The following is an 11,545-nucleotide window of genomic DNA, read 5'->3' as shown; positions in this document are numbered from 1 at the left end:
TTTCTTATAGTGCCTGACTAATTTTAGATGGTAAAGACATAGGTGGTGTTGAGTGTTAAAAAAAAAAAAGCAAAACCCTGAAGTTTTTACTATTTCATTCTAATAGGGTCTAGAGACACCACACAATTAAATTACTCAAGTCTAAAATAAAATCTGTTTCCCAGCAGCCGAAGACCTCTAGAACTCAATCACTGCTATGCTCCAGGCCAATCTCCATAAGCTTGGACGAGCCTCATCCATGAGTGAATCTGCTGAAAAATCCAGATATACGAGACTTGTAACTGAAATCTCCAGGCTCACACAGAGTTGGGAATGGGCAACCTCCCCACATCTCCCTGTGCTTCTGGTAGTCTGACAGTCGTGCCCAGAACTGCTTCTGGCATCATATAAGCTCATTAGTGGCCATGATCCAAAGAGTCACAAATAAGTCTCTCAGAAGAGAATAACACAGAACAATATGTCAGCCATATAGATGCCTATGGAGCCCAAAGTCACCATACAGTTAAAAAGAAATTAAATTAACTTCAACTGTATAACAGTATTTAGAATTTTAGAATTCATGGATTGCTTGGCTGCATTCGCAGACACGCAATCTCTCATACTTTACATGACTGATGCACTAAAAAGGCACATCATATTTGATGGGCTGTAAAGTAGAAGGCAACCCATCTCGGAGAGAGAAAAAAATGTATATATGTATATATTTACATTTTTATATATACATTTATATAAATGTATATATAGATATATATTTCTCTATATATGTATACACACATATATGTATGTATGTTCACATATGTATGTATGTTCACAATAACAAATTATTGTGAACAACTTTATAGAAATAAAATAAAACTTAAAAAATAAAATAATATATATGTATATCCATCTCGGAGAGAGAGAAAAAAATATATATATATATGCAGAGAGTCTCTTGCCTCGCACCTGGCTGTCTTCCTCAGGGCCCCGTGGGTGGGCTTCAGTTTTCCTCCCCACCCCAAGCAGAGCTCCTGAAGCCTAAGACCTCCTGAGCCTAGCCACAGCCATGATCAAGGCCCCTCTCCACACTTTTGGACAAACCTCACACATGAAGGAACCGGCAGAGGAACCCAGGTATGTGGGACCCAGGGGCTGAGACCTCCAAGCCTGCTCGGATTGGGACTTGGCCTCTTCCACCCATATTCCCCATTTTCCAGTAGCTAGGTGGTCACACCCAAAGACTGCCCCCGGTGCCATGTAATCCCACCAACGGCCAACATCCAGAGACTATAAAACCAAGCTCCTGGAAACTTATAACCTAGTTCTCCCTCTGGGAGAACCTGGCAAGCTACTGAGAGGTTCCTGCCCACATGGGAGAGTCTCACAAACTCCCCATGGTGTATTCATATGCCAAAACCAGTAACAATGCTGGGTCTCATTCCCCTGACCCTGAAAGAGCCTCCAACGCAGCACCATTGGAAAGGACGAGTAAAGAGAGGGTTCTAAAATCTCAGGGCTAGGATGAATGGATACATCACTGAGACTGCTCGAGAAATTCAACGATCAACGAGATGATAGTGATGATGATATATATATATTTATATATACATATATGCATATATACGCACACAAGGCTCAATCTTTAACATGTTCATAATTTTTTATATAAGGGCTTAATGACTCCAAGGGTAAAATTAAACAATATTCATACTTTCCTCAAAGAAAATTTTTTGACCATTTTTAGTAGATTAGTCATAACAAACAATACAAAATAAATTATTTAGGTCCATCATTTGGGGCAGAGTTTGGGGACTGGGGTAGAAACATTCAAAATATGGTGGTGGGATTGATGTTAGAATTTAAATATAACAAATTATTATGAACAACTTTATAGAAATAAAATGAAACTTAAAAAATAAAATAAAATCTGTTTAATCAGTTCCTGAGATGCATTAAACAGCTATTTTGATAATGAGTTTAACAATCCTAGATTTGTTGTTTATTAGGTGTGTGACCTTGAATGAGTCACTGTATTTCTTTGATCTTAGTTTATTTCTTTGTACAATATAGCACAGTGGTACGGCATTCACCTTTCAAGCGGCTGACCCGTGTTCGATTCCTCTGCCCTCTGGGAGAGCCCAGCAAGCTACCGAGAGTATGGAGGCCACGGCAAGCTACCCGTGGCATATTCGATATGCCAAAAAGAGTAACAATAAGTCTCAATGAGAGATGTTACTGGTGCCCGCTCGAACAAATCTATGAACAATAGGATGACAGTGACAGTGTCAATATTAAGAATATATCACACATTAGCACTGTAGCACTGTCATCCCATTGTTCATCGATTTCCAAGAGCGGGTACCAGTAACGCCTCCATTGTGAGACTTGTTACTGTTTTTGGCATATTGCAGACGCCATGGGTACCTTTCCAGGCTCTGCTATGTAGGCAGGATACTTCGAAAGCTTACTGAGCTCTTCAAGAGGGACAGAGGAATCGAACCCGGGTCGAACTCGTGCAAGGCAAACGCCCTACCCGCTATGCTATCGCTCCTGTTCATATTTATTTGTGACTTTATCACCAAGAAACTCCTAACTTTCCTGACTTTATTCATGGTACAAATTTTTGCTCTGAAGGAAAAACCTGATGATCACTGAACCAAGGTTTTGAGATTTGAGAATGCAAAAAAAAAAAAAAAGGCAACCTGAAGTTATTGAATGAATACGCATTATTCATTAGTAAAAAATTGGGCAATTGTTTAATGCATGTGTCTCATTTAATCCATTTATCTATTAAGCAATCGTGTTGAATAAGTTTTATTGCCTTAATTTATCAAACAAGAGAATAGAATCTTAAAATGATTTAAGTCACAGAGTTAATGTGTCATATTGGCAACATTTGTTCAGTTTTATTCATTATCAGGTACCAAATTCTGCCCTGTTAAATTGTACTATGTCCTCAAATCTGTGTTTTTTGCTACTACCAAAAATGCCTTTGTTTCCTACTCAGTAACTTATTCCTTCTTACGCTGAATATGTGTTTTATTCTGTATTTTGTTTGTGTTTGATTTAGGTTTGGTAAATATGCACTCTTGAATTTTAATTGTCAATATACCAGGCCTGGAGCGATAGCAAAGCAGGTAGGGCATTTGCCTCGCACATAGTCGATCTGGGTTCTATTCCTCCACCCCTCTCGGAGAACCTGGCAAGAGAGTATCTCGCCCACATGGCAGAGCCTGGCAAGCTACCCGTGGTGTGTTTGATATGCCAAAAACAGTAACAACAAGTCTCAAAGTGGAGACGTTACTGTTGCCCGCTTGAGCAAATAAATGAGCAACGGGATGACAGTGACAGTGACAGTGTCAATATGCCCAAGTTATTTATTTTATGGCTACCAGTTATAGTTAGGAATTATGAGTTTTACACAAGTAAATTTGTAGCATTTTTGTTTAACTTCAAAATTAAATACATTTATTTCATATGTGTTTGTAAGCAAAACACTGACCAGGTCAGATACAATGATATTCTCTTGAAAAGACTAAACATTAGCAGATATTTTTAAAAAATTTTACTAAGTCATACATGGATTTATTATATATAAAGGCAACATATGCATTTCTTTGATAGAATTAAGCATGGTTGAAAAATGAAGCCACTCATAGTTACCAGAGGATATTAATAATATGACTTCTAAGAATGAGAGTGCTATTATCACTGTGTTCACCTGTGAAGAGATTTGCAAAAAGGGCACAGAAATTCTGCAAATGCACCATTATTATAGTTTCAAAAAAGTTTGGAAGTTAAAAAAGGAGAAATTGGTTTTGAGATATTCTGATATCTGCTATAGCATTGAAAAATATTGATCTTTCACCAGAAAATGGAGAAGTGAAATTTGGATAAATTAATTTTTCTTCATATTCATATATAAATTTATGCTTTCTTTTTACAGAGAGATGGTAGACAATGCAAAGCAATATTTCATGAACATAATTATATAAACCTATGAATAAAAAATACATGTATGTCTGGTGTTTAAAGCATTTTTTGAGCTTGGAAACCATGTAAACTTTAATTTTACTTAAAGCCACAAGATAGGGAACACAGAGACCAGGGAGAAATCACAAAGGTTTAGAGCATATTTTTGCATGTGGGAACCCCTGTTTTAACTGCCAGCATTAACAGGTCCCCCAAACAACATTAATAATGACCCCTAAGAACCGCTAAGAAATACCTCAAAGCATGGAACCTGGAATAGTCCCACTACATGAAACTAACAAATAGGTAAACAAAAAATGGTGGATGGAATTTTAAGAACATGAAAATAAAAGTATGTTTATCAGGGTTTTTTTTAATACATGAATAGTCACTGTCACTGTCATCCCATTGCTCATCGATTTACTCAAGCAGGCACTAGTAACGTCTCCATTGTGAGACTTATTACTGTTTTTTGGCATTTACCCATATGCCATGGGTAGTTTGCCAGGCTCTGTTGTGCAGGCGAGATACTCTCGATAGCTTGCTGGGCTCTCCGAGAGGGGCGGAGGAATAGAACCCAGGTTGACTGCATGCAAGGCAAACGTCCTACCGTTGTGCTATCACTCCAGCCCAATGAATTAAATCCTTAAGCTTGTGCTTATCTCTCATTAATTAGAATATATCTAAACTAGACTACAAAAATGACAACAACCTTCGGATGACATTATATCGAGCTTTATTCCTTTGCTCCTTATATACTCTGTCAAAATTTCAGCAAATCATACTATTTCAGAAAGTGAGGAGAAGATATTAAAAAATTTTTTTTCTATTTTTCTCCCAGAGAAAATACATTTACAGAGGAAGATTAAAGTTGATTCATTTCCTGTGTTCAGCACCCCATCCACTCAGGCCCCTTCTTGTTTCCTATTATATTCATTGTAATTAACTCTTAGTTGCCACAAATTTCTCTTTTCACTTTTTAAAAAATCATAAGTATTAATTCAGTAATTAACACAAATCTAATGATAGGATCTTTTCTGGGTACTTGGGATAGCTTACTGATAGCACCTTTCTAGTTAATGATGCCAGTAGGGTCCCCAGGTGACTTCTGTGAGTGGGGAGGAGACAGCAGCCTTGAGAAAGGAAACTGCCGCTTTTTCTCTATCCACCTCTGCCACCCAGGAACAGCCTCGGAAATCTAAGACTGATAAGAGTCAGCTGTACACCTTGCTCCTTCCAGGAAAGGGAAGTCAGTCCTAGACCTTACCCTTTGTCAGGTTCTTGCCTGACAGATTTTATTTGGATGTTTGGGTGAAGGGGTGGAGAATAACCTGCTGAAGAGAGAACACAGGCACACAGACTTCTCCACGGTTGAGTGATTGCCCTGTTCACATCCCAGCTTTGAAGTATGATGGTATGAAAGTACACATCTCAAGAGGAGAGAAAGAGGCAACATATGTGCTCAGGCATCACGTGCAATGGCCACCATACATGGGCAAAGGCAGCACATGGGCTCCAGCAGATATGATTCCACTTCTTTTGTTCAAGTTGGCTTTCACAGGGTTTCTCTCAAGCTGACCCATGTGGCGCTTTCTGCCTAGGTTAAGAGTCTGTTGCTAAAGAGGCTACCAAGGAGGGAGTTGGGAATAACTAATAATAGCCTTTGATATTCCTTTCCTAGCTGTTGCTTCTGCTAGAGTTTCTCTCCTAGGGGAAAAGGGGTTCAATCTTCCCTGGTCTGTGCTGGTGCCAGGTAAAGGTCTTACCAAGTCTTAGTTCCTATGTCCAAGAGGTGGGCGGGCTTTTAACAACCCTAGAATTGTAGGTTTTAAAGTAGTGTTGGGTGGGGGGGTATAGTACCACCAGCATGTAAACCTGAACCTGTGGGGCAAGTGCATCAGGAGCTTGAGGATGCCTTCAGACTTCCAGATACCCCAAAATTGCTGCTATGCCTTTGGCCAGACCCCAACAACTTGGGGCCAAGTTTACCAAGAATTAAACGGCAAAAAGTTAGGTGTGTGGGAGACATACCCACAAACCACCTCTGACTCAGCTATATAAGCTCTTTTATTGGCCTTATTTCAGAGATCCATAAATCTCAAAAAAGATCAAAGACTCAGTTAGGGCCTGTAGCGCAGAGGTAGGCGGGGACCTGTGACTGAGATCTCCAAGCCTGCTTGAATTGGGACTAAGCCTCCTCCCCGCAGGTCCCCAGTTTTCCAGAAGCTTGGCAGTCACACCCACAAACTGCCCCTGGAGCCATGTAATCTCATCAATGGCCAAGACCCAGAGACTATAAACTAAAGCTCCTGGAAGAGAATGACACAGAATTTCCTGGACATTATATCCTATCCATAACAAGCAATACACAACAAATTGTCTAGCATTGCTTTTTTGGCAGGTTTGAGTGGTGGTGGGACTGGTGTCAAAATATCGAATGTAACCAAAGTAGAGTGTGGGGAAATTGTCTGCCACACAAGAAGGGGAAGGGTTGGAACAGGGGTAGGGGAGAAATACTGGGAATTTTGGTGGTGGGAAATGTGCACTGGTGAAAAGATGGGTGTTTGATGATTATATGACCAAAGCTCAAACATGAAAGCTTTGTAGCTGTATCTCACGGTGAATCAAAAAAAAGGGGGGAAATAATAATAAAATAATAAAATAACGTGAACATTCAGAATAGAATTTAAAAAAGTAATGTGGAGCTCATGCCCAACTGAATCAGCTTAATCAATCACTGAATAAATAGCAGTACTCCTACATTATTAAAAATATATGTATATATAAAGTAGTGCTTGGAAAACTGGGCAGCTACATGCAAAGAAATGAACTCAAACCTCTTTTTAATGCCTTGAACAAAAGTCAGATCAAAGTGGATTAAAGACCTCGATATCAGGCTTGAATCAATAAGACATATGCAGGAAAAAGTGGGAAGAACCCTTTATGACATTGAAACTAAAGGCATCTTCAAAGATGAAACATCACTGACCAAGAAAGTAGCAGCAAATGGGACTACATTAAACTAAAATGCTTTTGCTCAAAGAAAAAAAAAGTGACCAAGATACAGAGACAACTCATGGAATGGGAAAAAAATATTTACCCAATGTCCATAAGATAAAGGGTTAATACCCAAGATATATAAGGGACTGGTAGAACTTTATAAAATAAAACCTTCAACTGTATCAGATAATGGGGAGAAGAAATGAACAGAAACTATCTCAAAGAAGAAATACAAATACCCAAAAGGCACAAGGGAAAAAATGCTCTATATCACTAATCATCAGGGAGATGCAAATCAAAACAACAATGAGATATCACCTTATACCACAGAGTCTAGTACACATCAAAAAAATTAAGAACAACCAGTGCTGCCGCAGATGAGGGGAGAAAGGGAATCTCATCACTGTCAGTGGGAATGCCAATGGGTCTAGCCTTTTTGATAAACAATATGGGCCTTCCTCAAATAAACAGCAGTTGAGCTTCCATATGACCCAGCAATACCATTTCTGGGAATATACTCCTGGGCTGTGAAAATACACAGTGGAAATGACATCTGCACTTGTATGTTCACTACAGCATTGTTCACAATAGCCAGAATCTGGAAACAACCTGAGTGCCCGGAACAGTTGACTTATTAAAGAAACCATGGTAGATCTAAACAATGGAATACTATACAGCTGTTAGAAAAAGAATTTAGCACTGTTGTCCTGTTGTTCATTGATTTGCTCAAGCGGGCACCAGCAACATCTCCATTGTGAGACTTGCTGTTACTGTTTTTGGCATATCAAACACACCACAGTAGCTTGCCAGGCTCTGCTGTGTGGGCAGGATGTTCTCAGTTTGCTGGGCTCTCCGAGAGGGATGGAGGAATAGAACCTGGGTTGGCCGCATGCAAGGCAAATGCCTTATCAACTGTGCTATCACTCCAGTAACTTTAAGCTTAATCTATCTTTGTTACTGTGTTCATACAAAATAACATTGCTAGGAATCTTCACTGTCACTGTATGACTGTCATCCCGTTGCTCATCAATTTGCTCAAGCAGGCACCAGTAATGTCTCCATTGTGAGACTTGTTGTTACTGCTTTTGGCATATCAAATATACCACAGGTAGCTTGCCAGGCTCTGCCATGTGAGCAAGATACTCTCCGTAGCTTGTCAGGCTGTCTGAGAGGAGTGGAGGAATCGAACCCCAGTCGACCGTGTGCAAGTCAAATGCCTTACCTACTTTGTCATCGCTCCAGCCCGCTAGGAGTGTTATAAGAAGTAAATTTACTATGACTGTTTAAATGGATTACTTGCTGAGGAAAGGAGAAAGCAATACACCCTGGATGGAATCCCACCCTCGGGTGGATCTCCGAGTAATATGGAGTGCTGACCCCTCAGATGGGATTCTGTTCTTGAGTTAATCTCTCGAAGGAGAGGCTTTACCTCTTTTTGTTGTTATGACAATATTCAGCCCCATCTTTGTGTCTCCACCTTCAGTGGTTCCTATAGAACTGTGCTGTAAGGGCTAAAAGATGCCAGGACATTGAAGGATAGAGGGAACTGAGACTTCGAAGACTTTGGGGCTTGAAGGAGGATGAGATGCCAATGATGGCTGGAAGCAGAAGACTAAGGTCTAGGAGGAGACTAGGGTGATGGAACTCTGAAGACCTGGACTACGACCAAAACTACAACTACAACTGGGCAGAAGGACCCCACAGAACCTCAACCCATTCTCCAGAGGGGTTAGACAAGGGCCACCCGAGGAAAAGTGTGGCTTCTGGCTCTGGAAGCGCAGACCCCAGACCAGCTGGGCAAAGAGAGGGTCATCCATGCTGGCCTGTCACCACAGGCCTACTGCACCCCACACCGAACTGCTGCTGCTCTTGTAGCTAATAGGACAGGGGCATCCCCAGGCCCCTCGGTGTCCAGTACCTGGGTGTAAATTTCCAAATAAAAATGCACAGTGCGTGTCTGGAATGGTAGCACAGAAGGGAGGCCCTTTACATTGCACGTGGCTGACCTGGGTTCGATTCTCAGTATCCCATATGGTTCCTCGAGCACTGCCAGGAATAATTCCTGAGTGCAGAGCCAGGAGGAACCCCTTTAACATCGCTAGGTGTGACCCAAAAGTCCCCCCAAAAATGCACGGTGCGATGGGCCCACAGGCAGGACTCAAGCGTTCGGTGACCAAGAGTCCCTTCCCCAGGCCTGTCCACAGCAGCGGTAGACTACGGGCAAAGGACGGGGGGGAAACCGGGATCCAGTCTGGTCAGCAGCTGGTTTATTTCTCTCTCCTCCCCAGCGTCATCCAGTCTCTCGTTCTAGAAGAAAATGAAGCCACAAAATTTGCTTATAAAGGGATGGAAATGGAGAGGTCTTGCTAAGTGAAATACGTTAGAAGGAGAAGGACAGAAATATAAATAGAATAAAATCCACTTACTTGTGGAGTATAAAAAACAAAAAGAAACAAAACATACTAAGACACAAACACCGAAGGACAGTAGAAAGAAGTGTCAGAATGAATGGTCCACGGTTGTAAGCCTGCCTCAAGGGCTGGGGGAGAGGGTAATTGGGACAGAGAAGGAATCATTATGACAATAATGGTTGGAAGGGATTATATCGGATTGGAGATGTGTGCTAAAAGTGCGCAAACAAACATGATGGCTTTTCACTATCTATATTGCAGATGGTAATGACCAAAAGGAGAGAGAGAAAGAAAGAAAGATAGATAGATAGATAGATAGATAGATAGATAGATAGATAGATAGATAGATAGATAGATACAGAGAGAGAGAGAGAGAGAGAGAGAGAGAGAGGGAGAGAGAGAGAGAAAAAGAGGTGCCTGCCATAGAGCCAGGTGGGACTGGGGTAACAGGGAGAATAAAGAGGATATTGGTGGTGGAAAATATACACTGGTTGAAGGATGGGTGTTTGATCAATGTATGACTGAAACTCAATCAAGAAAGCTTTATAATTGTATATCATGGTTACATGGTGATTCAATTTTTAAAAAATTTTAAAAAGAAAGAAATGGTGACCAGAATACAGAGATAGCCCACAGGATGGGAAAAAATATTTACCCAACACCCATCTGCTAAGGGATTAGTACCCACGATATATAAGGCACTGGTGAACTTTGCAAGAAAAAAAATTCAATCCCATCAAAAAATGGAGGAATGAACAGAAACTTTCTCAAAGATGAGCTACAAATGGCCAAAAGACACATGAAAAAATGCTCTACGTGTTGCTAATCATCAGGGAGATGCAATGAGATATCACCTCACACCACACCATAAGATATCATCTCACACCACATAAATTGGCATGCATCAAAAAGGCACATATCTTGTAAGAGCAACCAATGCTGGCATAAATGTGGGGCAAAAGAGACACTACTTTTTTTTTTTTTTTTGCTTTTTGGGTCACACCCAGCGATGCACAGGGGTTACTCCTGGCTCTGCACTCAGGTATTACTCCTGGAAGTGCTCAGGGGACCATATGGGATGCTGGGAATCGAACCCGGGTTGGCCATGTGCAAGGCAAACGGCCTACCCACTGTGCTATTGCCCCAGCCCCCAAAAGGGACACTTTTTAATTGGTGGAAATGCCAGTTGTTTTCCAGCCTTTTGAGAAAAAAATATGGACATTCCTCAAACAGCTAGAAATTGAGCTTCCATATGACTCAGCAATGCCACTTTTGGGAATATACCCTGGGTGGCAAAAAACACAGAGCAGAAATTCCATCTGTACTTCTATGTTCATTGCAGCACTATTTACAGTAGCCAGAATCTGAAAAAAAAAAAAAAACAACAAAGTGCCCAAGAATAGATGACTGAAAGAAACTATGGTACATCTACAGAGTGGAATACTATGAAGCTGTTAAGAAGAAGGAAGTCATGAAATTTGCTTATAAATGAATGGACATGGAGAGTATGATGCTAAGTGAAAAAAATTAGAAGAATAAGATAGAAATAGAATGACTGCATTCATTTGTGAGTGCATAATGCTCATTTGCATTCATAATGAGCATTATATATTATATAAATACCTCATCAGCTGACCTCCACTAACCAGTCACTGCCATGCTCCAGGCCACTTTCCAGACACTTGAGCATGAGTGAAGCCCCCCACAGAACCAGGTAAAGCAGAACTTTGTGACCAACTTTGTGACCTTGGACTCCAGACACAACAAGACCCAGAAACAGAGATCCTCATCTGCCTTCCCCAATCTCTGGTGCCCCAGGGATTACAACCAGACAATCCACCCTACCGGTGCCAGAAAAATATTCATTGGCCAACCTCCACTACTTCCACTACCAGGCCACTGCCACGCTCCAGACCGCTTTCCGAATCATGCAGCCACTTCACACAGGAGCATACCCCGGGTAGAATATACACCATAAAAACACTTAATACCCATTTTCCATAATTATCGCACCATATTTTATGGGGTTCAAATATGGTGCGAATCATGGAGACACCTGTAAGGCCAATTAGAGGCTGCATTAAAACCCTCCATCCCTCTCAGAGAACTCAGCTAGCTACCAAGAGTACCCCACCAGCATGGCAGAGCCTGGCAAGCTACCCGTGGCATATTCAATATGCCAA

Source organism: Sorex araneus, chromosome X (genome assembly GCF_027595985.1).
Source record: "Sorex araneus isolate mSorAra2 chromosome X, mSorAra2.pri, whole genome shotgun sequence".
Taxonomy (NCBI): Eukaryota; Metazoa; Chordata; class Mammalia; order Eulipotyphla; family Soricidae; genus Sorex; species Sorex araneus.
The sequence above is the reverse complement of the archived record's forward strand: the minus strand, read 5'-3'. Positions refer to the sequence as shown.